The sequence below is a fragment of the Bufo gargarizans genome, chromosome 7, assembly GCF_014858855.1.
Source record: "Bufo gargarizans isolate SCDJY-AF-19 chromosome 7, ASM1485885v1, whole genome shotgun sequence".
Taxonomy (NCBI): Eukaryota; Metazoa; Chordata; class Amphibia; order Anura; family Bufonidae; genus Bufo; species Bufo gargarizans.
The window spans coordinates 51,466,858-51,490,971 of NC_058086.1; the positions used below are offsets into that span (position 1 = coordinate 51,466,858).

The 24,114-nt window shown below is 44.3% G+C and overlaps 1 protein-coding gene across 9 annotated transcripts in view; it reads left to right on the forward strand.

Annotated features, from left to right (window-relative positions):
* Nucleotides 1–24,114, forward strand: part of ST3GAL3 (ST3 beta-galactoside alpha-2,3-sialyltransferase 3) — a 308,463-nt gene that overhangs the window by 75,457 nt on the left and 208,892 nt on the right. For 2 of the 9 annotated variants that reach the window (XM_044301372.1, XM_044301376.1), the window contains exon 1: nucleotides 8,417–8,608. The exons of 5 other annotated variants lie outside the window; for them this stretch is intronic. The gene's annotated coding sequence lies outside the window, so the exon portion shown is untranslated. Of the gene's footprint in view, nucleotides 1–8,416; nucleotides 8,609–23,772; nucleotides 23,890–24,114 lie in introns of those variants that run through there. 2 more of the 9 variants (XM_044301373.1, XM_044301377.1) reach the window with 1 other exon arrangement.

Genomic DNA, 24,114 nt, shown 5'->3' on the forward strand with positions numbered 1-24,114 from the left:
CTCTTCACGAGATTACGGCGCTCCTTGTGACGTTGGGGAGCAAGGAGGAGATTCGGAGCATGCAGGGCGGTGCTGGGCTCCTTCACAGTGGGCGTGGCTGGGCTCCGGAAATGTTAGTGACAGCTCCTTGAGCTCCTTACTTGCCTCATTTACATATATATAAAATCGTTTTTTGTTGTTGTTTTTTTTACACAATAAAAGTAAAGAGAGCTATGGGGAATGAATATTGCGGATGTGTAGGTGGCGATCTAGCAGCGCATGTCCGCAGCTCTATAGGCAAAATCCAGGTGACAGGTTCCCATCACCATCACGCTGGTTCTTTACTGTAAGAGCTGGGAATCTGTGATATACCTCCAGGAGTTGTTCACGTCAGTAACAGGTGATAGTTTTAAGAAAGGACAAGATGATTGAAGTTAGGGTTGAATAAAGACTTATGTAACTGTATATAATTCTTGGTGATCCAGTTTGATTGCCACTTGAGATCAGGAAAGATAATCTCTCCTCTTGGCATAGGCGTACCTTCAATGGAGGCAGACCACGCGACTGCCATAGGACCCCAAGGGAGGATGGGTTCAGCACTGAACTCCTTCTTCTTTCTTTTCCTGATGTAAACTGCAGCCATCACTAAGGGAAGCTCAGTGCAAACACATGATTACAGCTGCTCATTGAGTCAACTGTAACTGCAGAAATGACTTTGCACTGAGCTCCCTCTTGTAGCAACTGGGAGCAGCCAGCTTTGTAATAAAAGGGAAGCAGATTTATCAGTATATTCATCTCAGTTGTCTGGCCTAAATACATTGAGAAATAGGGTGTTCATAATGAGTGCCAAACCCATGAAGCACCGGTTCCACTTTCCATAGAAGTCCAGTAGATGAGTCCATGTGTGAGTTTTTATTACAGGTTTTTAATAAAAAAAAATCATCGGAAATCTGGGGAGTTGCTCTCTGCATTCTTCATTGTCTGGGAGTGATTGATGTATGTGTACAAGGAAACTGGATGGGGCAGGAGGACCTATACCAATTATTGCTATGGGGCCCTATGAGATACGTGTGTGCTCCTGCTTATGGGTTGTTTCTCTTGCATCAACAGGGATTCCTCCTTCCCTTCATGCATATGTCTCCTTTCCTTTGCATAAACCTGACGGACACGTCTTTTTAATCGCTCTACGAAGTTATGTAGCCGCATAGCTTTCCATGGTACGGGTCCTCTGTTTATCTTCTGTTCCCATGCAGGACCACTGGGCTTCCATGTGATATTATTCTTGGATCTGGCTTCACTTTTGGTTTCTCCACAAAGAATAGAAGACACGCACAATTAATATACTATAATAAAAGTAGTTTGAACTGATCACTCGTATTTTCTTATGTAAGGACAATTATGGACACATGTTGTTGTGTTGTTGTTGTCTGTTTTGGCGTCATATGTGTCCCTTTATCATGTGAATAAAGCCTCGTCAGGCAATAAGACGTCTTATGGATCAATAATCTGAAGTGTCCTAAATCATCTGAATATTCAGTAGCTTCCACCCCAGCACGATGACATGAGAATGAGAAGTTCAAGACTTGTCCCTTCTGAATTCATTAGCAGCCCTTATGTTTCTGTATTTGAGACATATTTGAAGAAAATGTAACAAATATTCCTTAGAACCGCTTTATGAAGTGGGATACAATGTGTCCTCTGTTGAACTGAAGATGAAACAGAACTCTATCCCCAGAGCTGGGTCACAGGAGAAATTCTGGATATTTTTCTTTGCTCAATTAAGAAGGAATTACTGTCACTGTTTAGGTCAGGGAATAAATGTCTCTGGGAAGCTTTACTGGGATAAACTGGAATGCGTCTGAGTTGTTTTTTTCCTGTGTCACATACAATATCTGGTTGCAGCCACCACAAGGAGGTGCTCACAGCATGGCAGTCTAGTGCTGAATTCAACTGCAGCTGTATATATGTTTGTCACTGACCCCCCCCCCATTGGTCATTGGTGACGAATGCTATCCTGAAATTTATGTCAATGAAGGGAGGGAGGATTTCGATTCTTCAATATATTCTGACCCCTATAAAGATAAATTTATAAGCACAAACTTTTGTACATATTTAGTTAAAAAAGCGATCAAAAGGTCATAGAAAGGTGATGCCAAGCTTACCCGTCTTCTGCAGTAAATGTTTCGGATTTATACCAGTGCATAAAGCACTGGCAGCAGAGTTCAGCAATCTATTGTTAGTGGCCCTGGGGAATCTGTGCCTCCCGGGCATTAACAGGGTAAGTGAGAGGGACTTATATCCCTCTGGTCCTCCATCTTCTCACCTGCCAGCACTGATTGACTGGAGGATCTGCGAGCCCATAGACCCATTGCTCTCACTTTTTTTCTTACTAACAAGGGTGTTTTTGCTTTTTTAGCTGCTCACTAGGGAGACAGACACCAGTAGGTGCCTTAAAGGAAGCTTGCCTGCAGTATTGCCCAGGCTAAACTGACAGCACCAGGCTGGGGAGAGCACGACAAACATACCTGCTGTGTAACTGTTATTATCAGGGGTAGTGTGATTGATATTTTATTCTGCCAGGTTCTGCTCCTGAAAGTGTCCAGAAGGCGGGCTCCACTGTGCTGCTTCACATCCCCTCCCCCCCTGCAGCATCCAACCCAGAGACCTCTATGGCTGTCACTCAGGGCAGAGGGCAAAGAGCACTGCACGGTGAAACATCTGGCGGAATAAAGGTTTATACCCTGACTACTCCTGATAACAAATGCTCCACAAAATGATGTGTTTGTACTGCTTTCCCCAGTCCCTTCAGCAAGTTAGCATGATCAAAACTTCTGACAGACTGCCTTTAAGCTGCAGTCACATATAATGCCTTGTTTTGAGGGCCCCACCAAATGGGAAAAATGAAGCTTCAGATCACAGACTATGGAGGACTTTGCATTGAATTTTGTTGTTGTTTGCTTGCTAAATTGAAAATTAAGCAAATTTCTAAATCATTGTCAAAAAAAGTTCCTACCATTTTGCTCCTGTGGAGTGTTTGCAAGTTCAGTATTTCACCTAGCTGCTGAATGTGATATAAATCCCTTAGAGCTCTGTTACTGTTTCTGACAGCTCTCTCTGCTCTCCCCCTCCCTGCTCTCAGTGCTAATGGTAGTGGGAAGGGGGTTGTACATGGTAGAGGGGGAGAAGGCAGCACACCCACAGCAGTGGGCAGTGGCGACTCTAGGAACAATATATAGGGGGGGCACAAAGATACCACAGTCAAAAATGGGGGGGCAAAAGCAAAATAAGATTACAAAATACGAGAGAGTTGCGGTCTGCAGGGATACAGTTATAATAAAACAATTTACTTACAAAAGAAGCTATTCAGTCGTCTGCTGTGCTGTCCTCTGCTTGCTTCCACGGATTCTTTCCCCTTCTTTCTGTCTCTCGTCAGTGCACAGGCGCACTGTTATGGTGGATCTGTGGAAGACACACTGTTATGGGGGATCTGTGGATGACACATTATGCCTCTCATTAGCCCTCATTATGCCTCTCATCACTCCCATATCAGCCCCCATATAAGCCCTTATGCCTCATTAGCCCCCATTATTCTTCTTATTAGCCCCATTGGCCCCCATTATGCCTCATTAGCCCACATTATGCCTCTAATTAGCCCCCATTGTGCCTCTTATTAGCCCCCATATGCCTCCAATTAGCTCCATATGCCTCCAATTAGCCCCCATATGCCTCCTATTAGCCCCCATATGCCTCCTATTAGCCCCCATATGCCTCCTATTAGCCCCCAATTAGCCCCCATATGCCTCAAATTAACCCCATATGCCTCCAATTAGCCCCATAGACCCCATATGCCTCCAATTAGCCCCCATATGCCTCCAATTAGCCCCCAATTAGCCCCCATATGCCTCCAATTAGCCTCATAGACCCCATATGCCTCCAATTAGCCCCCATATGCCTCCAATTAGCCCCCATATGCCTCCTATTAGCCCCATATGCCTCCTATTAGCCCCATAGACCCCATATGCCTCCAATTAGCCCCCATATGCCTCCAATTAGCCCCCATATGCCTCCTATTAGCCCCCAATTAGCCCCCATATGCCTCAAATTAACCCCATATGCCTCCAATTAGCCCCATAGACCCCATATGCCTCCAATTAGCCCCCATATGCCTCCAATTAGCCCCCAATTAGCCCCCATATGCCTCCAATTAGCCCCATAGACCCCATATGCCTCCAATTAGCCCCCATATGCCTCCAATTAGCCCCCATATGCCTCCAATTAGCCCCATATGCCTATTAGCCCCATATGCCTATTAGCCCCCATATGCCTCCAATTAGCCCCATATGCCTCCTATTAGCCCCATATGCCTCCTATTAGCCCCATATGCCTCCTATTAGCCCCATATGCCTCCTATTAGCCCCATATGCCTCCTATTAGCCCCCATATGCCTCCAATTAGCCCCCATATGCCTCCAATTAGCCCCCATATGCCTCCTATTAGCCCCATATGCCTATTAGCCCCATATGCCTATTAGCCCCCATATGCCTCCAATTAGCCCCATATGCCTCCTATTAGCCCCATATGCCTCCTATTAGCCCCATATGCCTCCTATTAGCCCCCAAATATGCCTCCAATTAGCCCCCAAATATGCCTCCAAATGCCCCCATACATCTCCAATTAGCCCCCAAATATGCCTCCAATTAGCCCCCAAATATGCCTCCAATTAGCCCCCAAATATGCTTCCAATTAGCCCCATATGCCTCCTATTAGCCGCATATGCCTCCTATTAGCCCCCATAATGCCCCCAGCAGCCACATTTTTTATAAAATTAAAAAAAAAAAACACTTACCTCTCCTGCTCCTGGACGGACGCCGCCTGCCATTTTCTCCCTCCTCAGTCGACTGTGCGTGCTCTAAACTGGCGCGCACAGCGTGAGGTCACAGAGCGACCTCACACTGTGCGCAGCCCTGCACAGCCGACAGCCGAGGACCAGGAAGTGGTGAGTACAGAGCGTTCACCACTTCCTGGTCCTTCTGTACTAATGAGCGCTTCCTTAATGGAAGCGCTCATTAGTATTCACTCGGGGGAATCAGCGGGGGGGCACCTGGGGGGGCAAGGAACAACATAGGGGGGGCAATTGCCCCCCCTCGCCCCCCTCTAGCGACGCCACTAGCAGTGGGTGACAGAGACTTCACATCCAGCATGTATTATATGGAGTAACATATTATAGGGAGGGGCAAAGCTTCAACAGATGAAACATTTCCAGCACATAGTTGAATGTAATCTTGCACAGTCTTTATTTCATATCCAAAAGGTACATACAGTGTGGTGGACACAGACTCCCGACATCCACTACGGAGGAGTAGAAGAATGGAAGGAAAGATTTACAAAGAAGAAAAGAAAAACCATTTTCTATAAACTCCAGCGTAACATCTGACACAAGTAACAATAATGAAAAGATATATTCTAGGAGTGAGTAATAACATTGATGGATTCAGTACAAATACATTAGCTCTTTTTTGAGATTAAGTCCATGGGGACTTCTAGAGTTCAATCGGAAAATCCAGTAAGCTTCTCGTAGTAATATTTTATTTTTCATATTGCTTCCTCTAACTGGAACAGTGACTTTTTCAAAAGCAAATATAGATAAGCTGTCGGTATTGCGGTCATATATTTATATGAAATGTTGCGCCACACTTGAGACACCAGAAGCCTGTGGGTTGTATATACAGTTAAGATGTTCCCAAAATCTTGTTTTAAACTGTCGGCTTGTGCTCCCCACAAATATTAAATCACATGTGGTGCACTTGATTATATAAATAACACCGACAGTATTACAGTTGATGTAATTTTTTATGGCGAATGACTCCGTATGGAAATAATTCTCATACTTTGTCATTTTAGTTGCAAACCTGCAAGTCTTGCAGGGAGAAAAACGGACAAATCAAAGCCAAGTACTGGACTGAATAGTTGGTACACGTTTAAAAAAAGAAGGGGAAAAAATATTTGCAATAGTTTGAGATTTCCTAGACGCTATACGGCATCCATGTTTTAGTACATCAAATAAGATGCTATCCTCATAAAGAATGGGAAGACACCTTCTGATTGCCTGTTAAATTTCTGCAAATTGACCTATAGGTTAGAACCAGTGTAGGTACTTGGTTCCTCCCCTCCCAAGTCCAGAATCATTGGTATTATCATTTGTATTTTTATTATTATGTTCCCTATGAAATTGTAGATTTTCTCTATTTTTGTTCCTTGCAATATCTAACATCCAATTAGAATAACCTCTACTTCAAAGGCGATTCCGGATGAGTGTGCATTCTGAAAAAAACGCAGCTAATGTACAGTACAGACCAAAAGTTTGGACACACCTTCTCATTCAAAGAGTTTTCTTAATTTTCATGACTATGAAAATTGTAGATTCACACTGAAGGCATCAAAACTATGAATTGACACATGTGGAATTATATACATAACAAAAAAGTGTGAAACAACTGAAAATATGACATATTCTAGGTTCTTCAAAGTAGCCACCTTTTGCTTTGATTACTGCTTTGCACATTCTTGGCATTCTCTTGATGAGCTTCAAGAGGTAATCACCTGAAATGGTCTTCCAACAGTCTTGAAGGAGTTCCCAGAGATGCTTAGCACTTGTTGGCCCTTTTGCCTTCACTCTGCGGTCCAGCTCACCTCAAACCATCTCGATTGGGTTCAGGTCCGGTGACTGTGGAGGCCAGGTCATCTGGCGCAGCACCCCACCACTCTCCTTCATGGTTAAATAGCCCTTACACAGCCTGGAGGTGTGTTTGGGGTCATTGTACTGTTGAAAAATAAATGATGGTCCAACTAAACGCAAACCGGATGGAATAGCATGCCGCTGCAAGATGCTGTGGTAGCCATGCTGGTTCAGTATGCCTTCAATTGTGAATAAATCCCCACCAGTGTCACCAGCAAAGCACCCCCACACCATCACACCTCCTCCTCCATGCTTCACGGTGGGAACCAGGCATGTAGAGTCCATCCGTTCACCTTTTCTGTGTCGCACAAAGACACGGTGGTTGGAACCAAAGATCTCAAATTTGGACTCATCAGACCAAAGCACAGATTTCCACTGGTCTAATGTCCATTCCTTGTGTTCTTTAGCCCAAACAAGATATTCTACCATGAAGGACTGATTCACACAGTCTCCTCTTAACAGTTGTTCTAGAGATGTGTCTGCTGCTAGAACTCTGTGTGGCATTGACCTGGTCTCTAATCTGAGCTGCTGTTAACCTGCGATTTCTGAGGCTGGTGACTCGGATAAACCTATCCTCTGCAGCAGAGGTGACTCTTGGTCTTCCTTTCCTGGGGCGGTCCGCATGTGAGCCAGTTTCTTTGTAGTGCTTGTTGGTTTTTGTGACTGCACTTGGGGACACTTTCAAAGTTTTCCCAATTTTTCGGACTGACTGACCTTCATTTCTTAAAGTAATGATGGCCACTCGTTTTTCTTTACTTAGCTGATTTTTTCTTGCCATAATACAAATTCTAACAGTCTATTCAGTAGGACTATCATCTGTGTATCCACCTGACTTCTCCACAACGCAACTGATGGTCCCAACCCCATTTATAAGGCAAGAAATCCCACTTATTAAAACTGACAGGGCACACCTGTGAAGTGAAAACCATTTCAGGTGACTACCTCTTGAAGCTCAACAAGAGAATGCCAAGAGTGTGCAAAGCAGTAATCAAAGCAAAAGGTGGCAACTTTGAAGAACCTAGAATATGACACATTTTCTGTTGTTTCACACTTTTTTGTTATGTATCTAATTCCACATGTGTTAATTCATAGTTTTGATGCCTTCAGTGTGAATCTACAATTGTCATAGTCATGAAAATAAAGAAAAACTCTTTGAATGAGAAGCTGTGTCCAAACTTTTGGTCTGTACTGTATTTGTACTGAATCCATCAATGTTATTACTCACTCCTAGAATATATCTTTTCATTATTGTTACCATTTGTGTTGGATGTTACGCTTACGCGGGAGTTTATAAATAATGTTTTTTTCTTTTCTTCTTTGGATATCTTTCCTTCCATTCTTCTACTCCTCCGTAATGTTGCTTTTTTTCTCCTGCTTTGTAACTTAAATAATGTGACACGTGGGGCCCCATGCACACTGTGCGTTTTTCATATGGGTTATCTTATTCCCTCAATTGCTTCTGCATGGTTAGGTATGCATGGTATTTTGTGCAGGGGCCCTTAGTGCATATTTTCTTTTAAGGAATTTATATTATATATGTATTTTTTCACTTGCTGTATTTTATGTTAATGTTTTTTTTTAGTAGGAGCTGCCCTAGTCTGAGCTTTCATTTTGACTCCACTCCTGGTCACCTGTGCTTCCTGTACCTGATTGGGGGTGGAGTTTTACAAATACGCTCGGACTCGGGAAGTTTTCAGATCGTGACTAAGACCCTGCTGGCTCGAAACATGTCGGTCTGACGGGAGATGTCGGGAGTCTGTGTCCACCACACTATATGTACCTATTGGATATGAAATAAAGACTGTGCAAGATTACATTCAACTATGTGCTGGAAATGTTGAAGCTTTGTACTACGAAGTCGGCCTGGCTTCTCCGTTACACGTGCGATTATCGGTGAGCTGGAATTGTCTTTTCTATATAGGGAGGGACAGTCTGAACTTAGCAGTAGGTTGCACAGGAAATATCAAGGAGTCTGAAAATGAATGGAGTGAATATTGCAGACTGAAACTCAGTGCAACTTTTTTAACTCAATGTAACAAGTGAAATATGTAAAAATCTTTTTCTCCACACCAAAGGTGTCCATAGCAATTAGGAACAGCCTGCAGTTTATTCTGCCGTCACTTGATGAAGCCTCCTGCTCCCAGCCGCTCTCCATGCCTCTCACATCCTCTGCTATGAAAATATTTATTGTCGCTGTGAGTTGTAAAATCTTAGGATCTGATCCAAGGCACGTTACTGAGTTGTGGTCTGCACTCAATATGCAGAGATGGGAGGAGGGATTTTACTTTTTATTATTCAGTCCGTTTGCAGGGGACTCAGTTTTGGGTACTAAGCGGTAAGGATTGTGTTTGTTGTGTTTCCAGTCCGAGGGGCAGGGCGCCAAGATTTCTGTGAGAAAACATGAAAAAACTGAATAGATTCTGGGAATAATGACAACACAGATGGCTGCGATCATTACTTGCCTATTGGCTTCTCCTATGACAAACACAGATTTTACATCTGGTGACGTTGAGAGCTGGAGGACGTTCATAGACTGTAGCAGAGGAGGATCATTCTTATAATATTAGGGATCTCACTGTTCTATGATACGTCAGCGTTGTGTCCCGGGACCAGCCTTAAAGTCATTCAGAACCGAGATGTCAAGCTCGTCTCACCTGAACTCCTGCATGTCATCGTCTGTATGACAAATGCTAATATTTTAAGGCAAACTCCATCTACAGACAAACATTGCCTTTTTTTTAGACTAAGGCTGTTCAGCATTTGCAGTAGTCTGCATCAACAGGTCAAAGGGAATAACAGAATATTTTCGATGATCTGACACAGAAATATTCTCAGAGATGTAGACACAATTTTGCAGGCTTCAGAGCCGAGATCATCCAGCATACCCTGCTTGTTCAGTAAAGAATAGGAAGAAACGGTTCCGGCACTAAAACAAATAAAACTTTGTTGCACTTTATTTCTTCTTGTAGCAAATAACTCACATAGACACAATCCTCTATCCTAGCATAGTTGACGCATTTTGAACACAGGCTATCCTTACACGATCGCGGTTTAAAACGTTTTCAAACATTTGCAATAGAAAAAGCTGTGCCCCCCTCCCCCAGAGGTGGAGATCTAAATGTATTATTATTTTTTTTTTTTTTACAAAGAAAGGCTTTTTGGATCTTTAGGTTAAACACCAGGTCTCCCATGGGATTAAATATGATAAAGGAGTTAATGTATTATTATAAAATTTCATTATTTCATTTATTGAATATAACTAATAATATTTACACCTATATAAACTAAAAAATATTTGTTTTTCTTATATATCTCCCATGCACACTTGAACATCAAGCAAGCTCCATTGTATTTTGTCAAAAAGGGTATAGGTGTACTTTCGGATAATGCCTTGACAATGTGAGTTTATGGGTTTAACGGAATGTTTTTCCCGCTTTTATCCTGTTCAGACTTTGCGTTTTTCTTGTTTATAGACTCAGTCTGAGATTCTGATTATATATTGACTGCTGATTCATAACATGAAATGTCGCATCTTATATAATTTTATATGTGTATTTTATGTGTTATATGTGGTAAGTTAATAAGTACTCCCTTAGCATCAGGTTTGTGTATTCCCGCCCCTGACCTGATTGGAGGTGTGATCTGTATTTAAAAGCCTAGCAAGGGGAGTCTCATTTGGTTACGACTAAGATCACATGTGTTCAAAACACGTCAACTATGCTAGGATGGAGGATTGTGTCTATGTGAGTTATTTTCTACAAGAAGATATAAAATGCAACAAAGTTTTATTGCGAGTGCTGGAACCATTTCTTCGTATTCATTATGTGAGAGATTTGCCTGGCTCGTTCCTTGCACAGAGCTGTGGATCATGAGGGGAGCTGGATTCCTTTACTGACCCTGCTTGTTCAGTGTCTGGAAATGGCTGGCAGTATAGAGCCTCCTGGAGTGTGCATCTTAAACTGACGTTTCCAATAGCAACCTGCAGAATAGTGTTTGTTTAAAGGGGTTGTCCCACAAAAAAAAATATTCTACAGTTTTATAACCAGCACCTGGATATGAGTACTTTTGTAATTGCATGTAATTAAAAATGTTGTATAGCTACTGAGTTATTCAATAAAATGTATCTGTATAGATTAACTTAAAGGGGTTGCCTGGGTTCAGAGCTGAACCCGGACAAACCTCCATTTTTCCCCTGGCAGCCCCCCTGATGTTAGCATCGGAGCAGTTCATACTCAGATGCGCTCCCTTGCCCTGCGCTAAATCGGGCAGGGCAAAGACTCTTTTGTTTAAAATAACACACTGCCGGGTGGAGGCTTCCGCCCGGCAGTGTGTTCGTGCCATTACCGGCTCCGATGGGCGGACTTTAGTGGTACCCTAGCCGTTTTAATAAAGCCCGCCCATCAGTGCTAGTGACATCACCGTGCTCCCTGAGCAGCCGGAAGAAGAGGCTTCAGCTCGCCTGCAAGAGACCCGGTACGTCACTGAGTATAAGAAAACAGTCTCTTCCTGCTAAGAGTTTCCTATATGAAAATGGGGCTTCAGAAATATGTGGCAAAGTTAGGACATGCATGTATGTAATATGTATGTCACTCTAGTACTATTACACCAATGTCCCCAATCCCGGACAACCTGCTCAAAAAGAAGGCCGCACATGCTCAGTTTCATCTTTCAACTGCCTCCTAAGTTGTGATAGGCAGAGCATGGACACACCCCCTTAGCTGCAGCAGTAAGGACACTCCCCCAGAGCTGCAGCAGTAAGGACACACCCCCTTAGCTGCAGCAGAAAGGACACTCCCCTTGAGCTGTCAGCTTGATATAAATCTAGCAGAGCAATGAATGTGGAGATCTCTGGATTCGTGTGAGGTACAGGGCTGGTTCTAGCTTTGTTAGAAAGGTATTGTCATGTACTATGTGATGTCTGTAATTTTTTACATTATTGATGGAATAACCCCTTTAACCATAATGATGATGAGGTATCCACCTGAGACATGAGTATTGTTGTTGGGTCTATTGCAGAGTTGTCAGAGATCTGATGTTACGCCGTTACCCCAGTGCCTTTCACATTGCTGAGTTGAGGTCCTCTTCTACCATCTGCCCGACATCTGACTAAACTCCCCTGTATTTGTTGTATTTTCCTCTTCTCCGCAGCGCTTTGCCAAAGTCATCTTCGTAATAGCAACGGCAAAATCAGCAGGGGATTCAATAAAAATAGTCTTAATATGAAAATGAAATTCTTATTAAAAGAGCTTTAATTTGTGTTTGTAAGTCGGCCGTGTTCCCAGGGTACGGGGCTCATGTATTACCGAGGGATCACAGCTAAATTAATACCATTCCTCCAGTCTTAACGAAGAGGAGCGCGTCCGTTCTCCAGACCCTTCATGGTCTATGATAAGATTGCGAAGCAGCCGATCCTTATGTTCCTTAGAAGAATATCCAGCATCTCCTTATAAGCAGATGGCTGCGGTCTGTGGCAGCGGTTTTGTATCAGTGACGGTGTTACCTTATCTACTGTACACAGAGCCAAACTCATACTAGAAGCATTTTTTTAGATCGGAGGTAGAATCCTCCCAAAAGATCAGCAGATATATTTGAGCTTCTGGGTTATCTAGTGATTTAGTAAAAACTCTGAGATGATGTTATAGTGAAATCCACTTTTTTTCTAACTTAAATAGGTCCAAAATGTGGTGCAGATTATTATTTTTTATACTTGTATTTTTATGTTGATTGCAGATGTGATTATGCAAAGTTCTGCATAGATGCTTACCCCTTGATAAACTGTTGGCAACCTGCAGCCACCACTAGGGGGAGCCCACTGCATACATTATGTACATTCAACATAATACTATAGTGCTGACTGCAGGTAACAAAAATGAGGAATTTCAAATGTAGAATTCCCTTTATGGCAGAGTTTGCGGTATACAGCGACTTTAAATGCATCTGGTTGGGACCCGCACAGAACTGCCTGCAGCCAGTCCAAGCGCAGCTAAAATGGTGTGATGGATGGGTAGGTGCAGGGGAAACAATATTTCCTCCACAGGGAGTGAAGAACCTCTTTAAAGAGAACCTATCATCAACTTTATGCTGACCTCACAAAGGGCAGCATAAATTAGTGACAGAAATGCTGATTTGCGCTAAAAGTTAGTGGTTGCCAAGAACCAGCATCATAATCATTGCAGCCCAGCCTCAAAAATAGTCAAATCTACCTGAGAAGAGTCCTGGTTATTCCTAATCTCCTGCTCTCTGAAAGCACAGGCAGAAGAGAAATTAGCTCAGTCAGTGAAAAAAGGTGATAAGACATTCTTCAGATACATAAATGAAAAAGGGAAACTAAAACAAGGAATTACCAAACTAAGAACCAAAGAAGGAAGGTATATGGAAGAAGATAAAGAACTAGCTGACTGCCTCAATGAATACTTCTGTTCAGTTTTTACAAAGGAAAATGTAGGAAAAGGACCTCAGTTAGGAAAGAAGACTAATGAATCTTTTGATGCATGTGTCTTTACAGAGGAAGAGGTTCTAAGTCAGCTGTCTAAAATTAATACAAATAAGTCACAGGGGCCTGATGGGATACACCCAAAGCTACTAAAAGAGCTCAGCGGTGAACTAGCAAAACCATTAACAGATTTATTTAACCAATCACTGGTAACAGGAGTCGTCCCAGAAGATTGGAAATTAGCAAATGTTGTGCCCATTCACAAGAAAGGTAGTAGGGAGGAATCGGGCAACTATAGGCCAGTAAGCCTGACATCAATAGTGGGGAAATTAATGGAAACCATACTCAAGGAGAGGATTGTGGAACATCTAAAATCCAATGGATTGAAAGACGAAAAACAGCATGGGTTTACTTCAGGGAGATCATGTCAAACTAATCTTATTGATTTTTTTGATTGGGTGACTAAACTAATAGATGGCAGAGGTGCAGTAGACATCGCTTATCTAGACTTTAGTAAGGCTTTCGATACTGTCCCACATAGAAGGCTTATCAATAAAGTGCATTCTTTGGGCTTGGACTCCCATATTGTTGAATAGATTAGGCAGTGGCTGAGGGACAGACAACAGAGGGTTTTATATCAAGACACGGAGGCTCATATTTGCTTAACTCTTTCTTTACTGGAATTTAGCAGCAAAGACAATTGAAGAAAAAAACCATAAGAGTAACCATGGTAACAACTCCACCCCTTCTACCCCTATATAAGGGACATCTCTGGCTGGCCACTTCCTCTTTCTTTGCTGCTCCAGCAGATAAGTACCTTGATTATTTTCTCTATACTAGGTTTTTTAGTGGTATTATCATTTATTATCTTTATTATTCTTATTCTTTTAGTACTTGGAGATATTTTTGCCCTTTTAGGTTTTAGGGCTCTTGTGTCTGCCCTATTTGTCCCCACAGCTTCCGACTGTATTTTACCCCTCCCCATTTCGGTTTTTATATGGTCCGTTTACTTGCACGTCCCTTTAGTCCTTTTGCTATTTTATCAAATTGCCGCCTATTGTTTTTTCTTCATCCCGGCTCGCTGCACATTCCCTCCGTGGTCTGGGCAGTCTTGCGGCCATTCCCCCCCCCCCTCTCTTCTCCTTACCTCTCCCTTGTTCCCGGCCTTCGCGCGCTTTGTAATCTCGCGAGGGACGGGATTTTCTCTGCCGCAGCCTTGCTTGGTCTCTCCGGCGCTGAGATCTCGCGATTCGGGGCGAGATTTGCGGACGTCATCTTGCCTGACACTCCGCTCATTGGCCCTTACACTAGGGAGGTGTAGGCTTGTGCTAGCCACTCCCCCTCTAGTGTCCGTTTCCCTCAGTGCCTCCGGCGTTTTCTTCTGAGTCGCATTACTGTTCGCTTTCTCCATCTCTTACGTCGGTGTTTGCTGTTGGGGTGACTAACTCCTTCAGTTTAATAGTTCACTATGTCTACTGTTCCTGCCTCCCCGGCCGTCTCTATTCAGGATAGACACTCAGGTCAGGTACCTACCCCCACTCCTCACAGAGTTAATGAGTCCTCTACCCCTGTGGCTCAGGCTTCTGGCTTGCAGCAATCTATTTCTGATGCTATAGTTGCGGCAATGGGGACCATGTCAGCTTCTCTGACTCAATCAATTTCACAGGCCCTCGTGTCTCACCCTGTTTCTGATATGCCCCCTCCTGCCTCCAGAACACTCATGAATGATGGCTCTGTCCCATCAATTGACTGCGCGAATAAGTCGCGTAAAAGAGCTAACCCGCGCCCGGCAGAAAGGGCACGATTATGGAAAACCGCCCGGGCTCTTCCGGAGCCGGTTTCTGATTCAGACGCAGAGTCTGTTGAGGAGGCTTTTGAAAATTGGTCCAATCATTCAGGGGATGATTTAAATGATATAGCAGTTGACCCTGCACTTGAAGGCCCGTCTCTGACAACGGGTGTCATAGTTGAACCTACGTTAGACGTCAAGGACGCAATTATTGACCCTATGGGGGACCCCCTTTTTAACCCTGACCAGTTGCATCACCCACGGTCCTCGGAGTGGCTTCCCGCCACCCACGTGACCCAGTATCTGGAAGCTAGAATCCGCACGCCTCTTTCCAAAGAGGCCCGCAGCAAGCTTCGGGCGGAATGCCCTCGTCCCCTTATCCCTAATAGGATATGTGAAACCCCTAGCGTTGACCCTAAGGTGGTCCAATTCCTAGCTAAATCTGGGTTTAACCCACGCAAGGGGCTTGACTCTGCCTTAAAAGCGTGTCAAGATAAACTTCTGGATGTCACTGGCCCTCTCGCCAAAATTTTTGATTTAGCCGAGGCTGCTAGAATGGCCGGCACGCAGGTAGATCCTGAAGACCTTAGTGGCTGGGCCCAAAGGGCCATATGTTTGATAGGCAACGTGAATACTTCCATTGCCATTGAGAGGAGGAAAGCTATTTTAATGAAGATTGAGCCCAAACTGGCCAATTTGTCCCTATCTGAATCGGGTAAAGAAGCTCAGGGCCTCCTCTTTGGGGATCCTTTCATAAAGGAGCTAGGCAAATATGTAGGGGCCTTTACGGCTCTTGATAAGGCGCAGAGCTCAATGCGCCGTGTTTTCCAGCCTCGTTTTTCCTCCAGGGCCGGCAGTCTCAGGGGCCGACTGTCCGGCCGCTCCAATTTCCAGCCCAGAGGCACAGGCAGAGGCTCCTTTAACTATCGTCAGTCCCTCCAGGACCCCAAATATCAGCCAACCTTCTTTCCTTCACGAGGAGGTTTTTCCCGCTCCAGAGGTTTCCGAGGCGCTCCAGGATCCAGACGCCCGTATGGTAAGTCATCTCTGTGTGCCATATCCTATTTCACATCAGGTTGGGGGAAGACTCCGTTTCTTTTCCCATGCGTGGTCAAGGATAACCTCAGATCAGTGGGTCCTCTCCACGGTTCAGGGGTTCATCATCGAGTTGGTGTCCACCCCAAGGAACCTCCCTCACATTCAGAGTTTTCCTTGCTCAAACCTAACCCAGTCCCTCTTGGACGCGGAGCTTGCATCACTTTTCCAGAAACAGGCGATAGAGTTATCTCCCGTTCCTCATTCAGGAATACTAAGCAGTATCTTCCTGGTCCAGAAAAAGGGTGGCCAATTTCGTCCAGTCATAAACCTCAAGCAGTTGAATGTCTTCGTTCGTTACAGACATTTCAAGATGGAGGGCATCCATCTGTTGAGGGATATGCTGCAACCAGGAGACTGGTTCGTAAAATTAGACCTGAAGGATGCATATCTCACAGTCCCGGTGGCTCCGGCATCCCGCAGCCTCCTTCAGTTTCATTGGAAAGACCAAATCTGGCGCTTTACTTGCCTCCCGTTTGGTCTGTCCTCCGCACCATGGTGCTTTACAAAACTCATGAAACCAGTGGTGGCCTGGCTCAGAGGGAGGGGGATTCGTCTGATCATTTATTTGGACGACATCCTGATTATGGCCCAAGGTCCTCTCCTTCTGCTTGGTCACCTGAGGTTGACCAAAGACCTTCTTCAAGACTTAGGATTTATTCTCAATCTGGAGAAGTCTTGCCTCATTCCGGCCACGTCCATAGAATTCCTAGGGTTTACCATAGATTCTGGGAGTCAAACGCTCAGCTTGCCTGCAGTCAAAGTCAAAGCGATCCGCAAAGAGATTCGTCATTCTCTCGCCCTCCCACAGGTTTCCCTTCGTCAGCTAGCTCGTCTGATAGGTCTTCTTTCCTCGTCCATCCAGGCGATCTTCCCAGCTCCTCTCCACTATCGAGCTCTTCAGAGGCTCAAGATCGCTCACCTCAGAGCGGGGGCCTCATATTCGGACACTCTGGTTTTGGATACGGAAACCAGACACGAATTGGTGTGGTGGATCCACAACTTGGCAGTGTGGAACGGCCGTGCCATTTTTGGCCCACGTCCGGACCTGGTCATCGAGTCGGATGCCAGTCTCATGGGCTGGGGAGCCCATTGTCAGGGGATATCCACGGGAGGAGCATGGTCCCCAGACGAGCTGCACTTGCATATCAATGCTCTCGAGCTCTTAGCGGGGTCCTTTGCGATCCGCAGCTTTGCACAGGACTCGGTTCGAGCGTGTATTCGTTTACGGATGGACAATATCTCCGCTGTCCGTTATGTGAACTGCCTGGGTGGGACACGTTCCAAGGTTCTATGTTCTCTAGCCAAAGACTTTTGGGAATTTTGCCTTTCCAGGGGAATATCGGTTGTGGCCGAATACCTTCCAGGACTCCACAACACTTTGGCCGACTGGAGTTCTCGCTGTCTTTCAGATTCCAGCGACTGGAAGTTGGATTCGACGGTTTTCCAAGATATTCTATATCTTTGGGGTCCGTTATCCATCGATTTATTCGCGTCCCGGTTGAACGCTCAACTCCCCAGATTTTTCAGTTGGCGTCCGGACCCGGAGGCAGAGGCGGTGGATGCCTTCCTCCAGCCCTGGGGGGAATCTCTTCTCTACGCCTTCCCTCCGTTCGCACTCATCCCACGGGTGCTTGCTCACGTTTGTCACCAACAGGCTCAATTAGTCTTGATAGTGCCATACTGGAGGACTCAGTCTTGGTTCCCCCAGTTACTGAACCTTTTGTCGGAGGAGCCTCGGCTCTTACCGTCTTTTCCTCGGCTTCTACTCGACCCTTATGGTCGTCCTCACCCTCTACTTCTAGACGGGTCGCTTCTTCTTCTCGCATGTCGAATTTCAGGGGTTCCTGGGATTCCTCGAGTTTTTCGGCGGCGACTAGGCAGCTATTGGAATCTGCATGGGCTCCGGGCACTAGACGAGCCTATCATGCCTCATGGGACGTCTGGTGTCGTTGGTGCGATCCACGGGACTTGGATCCCGTACAAGCTCCTGTAACAGAGATTCTTCAATTCCTCACTTCACTCTTTGAGGCGGGGAAGGCTTTCCGTACTCTCAACGTGTACCGTTCTGCCATTTCTTCCAGGCATGCCGGTTTTGACGGGTTCCCCGCCGGCCAACATCCCTTAGTGTGCAGATTGTTACGCGGTTGCCGGTTAGTCTCGGCCTCCTAGACCTCGTTTTACTTCCACTTGGGACGTTGCTACAGTTCTCAGATTTCTGGAGTCTTGGCCTTCCAACGCTTTGTTGTCTCTTCGTCAACTTTCGGCCAAGTTAGTAACCCTTCTTTGCTTGATTTCGTGCAAACGGGTCTCGGACGTCCGCGCTCTAGATTTTGACGCACGCTATTTTACTCCGGATGGGGTTCTGTTCAATATATCTAGACGTACTAAGACGGGTATTAAGTCCGTTTCTTATCCGTCTTTTCCTTCGTCTCTGCAGTTATGTCCGGTGGCTTGCTTGCGGGAGTATGAAGCTCGCACGCTGCCTTTCCGCGATGAAAATGCCCCTCAGCTTTTCATTTCCTTCCGTCGGCCTTTTTCTCCGGTTACCAGTGTCACTCTGTCCCGTTGGGTTAAATGGATCTTGTCCCTTTCAGGTATTGACACATCCATATTTACCGCGCATTCGGTGCGCGGTGCAGCGGCTACCTCTATGTCCATAGCTGGTGCTCGTTTGGAGGATGTTTTAAGACTGGCGGATTGGTCCCGAGTCGCTACCTTTCGAGAGTTCTATTTTAGACCGGTTCCTCATGCTTTTTCCTCTGTGATTGCTCAGCTTTAAACTAGCAAATATGAGCCTCCGTGTCTTGATATAAAATTCAGGATTTTCCTAAGTTATGACGTAAAGTCATGATTTTATGAAAGACACGGAGGCGAGTATTTCCCACCCGTTAGTTCTTTTACCCATCCCACTGATTTTTGGTATTTCTTAACTATCGCTTATATTAGCTTTAACATTATTGGTGTATTGTTCATTTATTTATTGATCCGTGTTTAAATTCTCGGATCCGGATACTTATTATTATATTACCATGATTTCCCATTTTTTCCTCCAGGTTAAATGCCTTCTGTCAGATTTCTCCAGAAAGATCGCTTTCTACCATCGGTTCCCAGGTTGTTGCACCTTTCTGATACTCACCTTCCAGAGGTTCCGTTGGCTATTCCGCGGCTGATGTTCCGGCTGCTGTTGTCCGTTTCAGGGTTCAGTTTTTTCGCCGTTTGAAGACTGCAAAGAAAGAGGAAGTGGCCAGCCAGAGATGTCCCTTATATAGGGGTAGAAGGGGTGGAGTTGTTACCATGGTTACTCTTATGGTTTTTTTCTTCAATTGTCTTTGCTGCTAAATTCCAGTAAAGAAAGAGTTAAGCAAATACTCGCCTCCGTGTCTTTCATAAAATCATGACTTTACGTCATAACTTAGGAAAATCCTGAATTGTAGTCAATGGAGTATATTCAGACCAAGGTCTTGTTACCAGTGGGGTACCTCAGGGATCTGTCCTGGGACCCATATTGTTTAATATCTTTATCAGCAAAAATGCAGAAGGCCTCGATTGTAAGGTGTGTCTTTTTGCTGATGACACAAAGATTTTTAACAGGGTTGATGTTCCTGGAGGGATACACCAAATGGAAAAGGATTTAGGAAAACTAGAGGAACGGTCAAAAATCTGGCAACTAAAATGTAATGTTGATAAGTGCAAGATAATGCACCTGGGGCGTAAAAACCCAAGAGCAGAATATACAATCAGTGATACAGTCCTAACCTCAGTATCTGAGGAAATGGATTTAGGGGTCGTTATTTCAGAAGACTTAAAGGTAGGCAGACCATGTCATAAAGCAGCAGGAGATGCTAGCAGAATGCTGGGGTGTATAGGGAGAGGCATTACCAGTAGACAGAGGGAGGCGCTCATGCCGCTCTACAGAGCACTAGTGAGACCTCATCTGGAGTATTGTGCGCAGTACTGGAGACCATATCTCCAGAAGGATACTGATACTTTGGAGAGAGTTCAGAGAAGAGCTACTAAACTGGTACATGGATTGCAGGATAAAACTTACCAGGAAAGATTAAAGGACCTTAACATGTATAGCTTGGAAGAAAGACGAGACAGAGGGCAGATGAGAGAGACTGCTAAATACATAAAGGGAATCAACAAGGTAAAAGAGGAGAGAATATTTACAAGAAGAAAAACTGCTACAAGAGGACATCATTTTAAATTAGAGGGGCAAAGGTTTAAAAGTAATGTCAGTAAGTATTACTTTACTCAGAGAGTAGTGGAAAGGGAGAAAACTAGGTAAAAGACTGTCAGTCATCAGCAGGTTGGCAGTGAGAGCAGGAATTTATGAATAAATATGACTCTTCTCAGGAGGCCGGGACTCTTTTCCAAGCCCAGTTTGTAATGATTGTGATGTTGGTTTTCGGTAACCACTTACTTTTAACCTTTAAATGACAGACTGCCAAAATCAACTCACTTGTCTCTACTTTATGCTGCCGTTAGTATGGGTAGCATAAAGTTGATGACAGGTTCCCTTTAAGCTTTATTCAGAAAATACAACTCGAGAACCGGTGTGGTGACTGCATTTTGTAGTGGTGTTTGGCGCTGTTATGTTTGTTCATTTTGTGAGGGAATGAAAAGGAAATATTCTGACAAACAGCAGAATAAGCCTGTAAATTGTGCAGACGTCAGGCGACTGACAGGAAACTCTCAGCACCTTGTCAGGTATATTTGCTGGATATTTAAGCAAACAGAACTTTCCTGGTAACTTTCTGGAAAGTGCAGCATTGTGGTGAGACAGTCGGAATCTTTCTGAATATTAGGTTCCTGATAAATGCAGAAGACATGGTGCAGAATGAGGTGATGGAGGCGGCAGCTGGTGGTAATGGTACTTTCACACTTGTGTTAAAGGATGCCGGCAGGCAGTTCCGTCGCCGGAACTGCCTGCTGGATCCGGAATTCCGTATGCAAACGGATAACATATGTTTCCGGATCCGTCTAACAAATTCATTGAAATACTGGATCTGTCTCCCCAGTGTCATCCAGAAAACATTTTTAAAGGTCTGCGCATGTAGAACACTTGGTACCGGATCCGGCATTAATACATTTCGGCATTAATACATTACAATGCAGTATTTGCAGTATTTTCTCCGGCCAAATACCGTAAGAGGGAATGAACTGAATATATCCTGATGCATACTGAACGGATTGCTCTCTATTCAGAATGCATTAGGATAAAACTGAAGCGTTTTTTTTTCCGGTATTGAGCCCCTGTGACGGAATTAAATACCGCAAAACTTTAACGCTAGTGTGAAAGTACCCTAACATTGGTAGTAGATTGCAACTGTATCACAGTGTTACAGTTTGTTACTTTTCTTCTCTAGTTCTGACCTTGAGTTGGGCCTTAGGCTACTTTCACACTTGCGTTCGGAGCAGATCCGTCTGGTATTTGTACAGACGGATCCGCACCTATAATGCAAACAATGGGATCTGTTCAGACGGAACCGTCTGCATTATATTTTACTAAAAAAGTCTAAGTACAATTTGTATTCAGACAGATCCGTCCAGACTTTACATTGAAAGTCAATGGGGGCGGATCTGTTTGAAAAATGCACCATATTGTGTCACTTTCGAACGGATCCACCCCCATTGACTTCCATTGTAACTCTGGACGGATCCATTTGCCTCCGCACGGCCAGGCGGACACCCGAACGCTGCAAGCAGGTCTAAAGCTACATTGGTAGTGAGCGGTTACTGCAGTGCATTGTGGGAGTTCAGTTACAGCTGACATATTTCTGACGAGATGGAGCTAAACCCTCATCTGTTTCCAAGGCAGGAAGCAGAATTTTACCAACAGCAATGTATATGAATGAGAAAAACCTCCGAAAATGAAATTATTAAGTTACTCAACGTGTGAACTAAAAACTCTGCTCACATAATTGAGTACGTGGCCAACACCAGAGACAAATGTATCTTCATTTATACCAGTTTTCTGGTACAAATGAAGCCAGAAATCTACGGCAGCCCTGAGCTGTTTAGGCACATGGACTGCCAGAGTATGCGCCTAACTTCTGACCAGACCTGCACCTCATCAGCATCCTGCTGCAGCAAAGGTGATCTATAAACCTTAGTGTAGAACACCTGACAGGGGTCACTGGCCACCTATACTGGGCTACACGCCGGTCACATCATCCACCATTCACATGAGAACAGTATCATTTAAAAAAATAATAATGAAAATGGTGAAAATTCAATCCAATGAAAGGAGAAAGAATACACACGGAGACAGAACGACAATGTATCACATTGATATAAAATAAGTCATTAGTAACAATATATAAGATCCTGTTGTCTGGTTCCTAATGCAAAGATCCAGTAGAATTCTTATTTAATAGTTTTCAAGAATGATCACCTCCCGATCAGTTTTAAGGCTATGTACACCTTTGGGGGCATTAAAAAAAAAAATATATATTATTCATTGTACTTCTTTTGAGCTAAAAAAAAATAAATAAATACTATTGGTCTTTATTACAAATATAGCTTCCTTTTCTTCTGTACTAAGCTGAGATGCTGTGGATTTTGTCTCTTTTCCGTCATCTGGGGAGCAGACAGGCTCCTTATCTTTGCTCTCTGACATTATAAACACTCAGTATAGCTCAATCCTGATAAGTAATGTGGCTTAAAAAAGTGTTGATGACCGCTTAGTAATTTAAGATAAGGTTTACTAGATGACTGGCACAAAGTGAAATCACACAGTTAACCTTTTGTGACAGAACGGCTCAATATTTTTAATAAAGGACAATTAAAAATATGATTGTTAACTAAAAATGAGTAACATGCAATAAACTAAAATTGCCTCTGAAGGTGTACATAGCCTTTTAATACTTTTTCATCCACATAAAATAAAAAGTGGAGATATTTCCAGCATGAGGCTGTCTAAAGTGTTTAAAACCATAGAGACACTCAATACTCGGAAACCAGGTGGGGCAGGGGGATCCAGGCTAAGTTTTGCTATGGGATCCCAGGAGATCTGCGTACGGCCCCGGCTGGAGATTCCTGCACTCGATCTGTTTTTCCTCATCGGAGGTGACAGAATTTCATTCTCTTGAGTTTCTCTGTGTCTTAGGGATGTTTAGATGAGAATAATCTGGGCCACGTCCACATCACCTTAATGTGTTCTTTGGCTTCACATAAAGTGAGGACCCAGAATCGGGAGAGGACGGGCAGACGGATGTTTACAGAGGAGTCCAAACACTTGCACAGTCCCTGCTGTGGTCCCATCACTTCAGTTGTGGTAGTTCTCTTTTTTTTATTTTTATTTTTTATTTCAGGGTATGTATAGTTTTGCAACCATTTTTATTCTTAGACTGCAGTTAAAAAGCAACCAGTCTACAGGAAAGATCTGCTTTGTGTCTACACTCCTCTGCAGAATCTGTATGTCTCTTTGGTAAAGAACAAAGCCTGTGTCGTCTGACCCGCAGTAGCCTGTCCTCTCTTCTTTTCGGATCACTGCAGGATCATAAATGACAGTGGCCACCATACCTCCCAACTTTGAAAAGGGCATTTTTTACACTAAGCCTTGCCTTTACCTCCACCCAGTGCCTATCCCCCGATGAATGGAGCACATCATCCCACAGGCCCCAGCCTGTGCTCCTTCCCACTCAGCAGCCAAGATGACATCACTGCATCGCACTTGCCTGCTGGGAAGAGCACATACTGACTACTCCTTGCTTCACCACTGATTTTAACTGTATCTGCATCCTAAGGACACAAATACAGTTGGAATCGGAGCATGCTGCAGCACTCCTGGGAGCGTGAGACAGCCACCGAAATCTGGGATTGTCCTGCTGGATCCAGGACGATTTAAAGGTATGCTTGCTGTCAGTGAGCAGGAACATTCATTCTTTACAACCAGCGGTTGGCACAGACCTAGTACCTGGTCATGGTTGCAATATATTAGTCTAGGCCAGGTCTCAACAACCTCCGGCACTCCAGTTGTTGTGAAACTACAACTCCCAGTACGCACACTTGCTAAGCCGTTCTTGAATGGAGCATGCTGGGAATTATAGTTTCACAAGAACTAGAGTGCTGGAG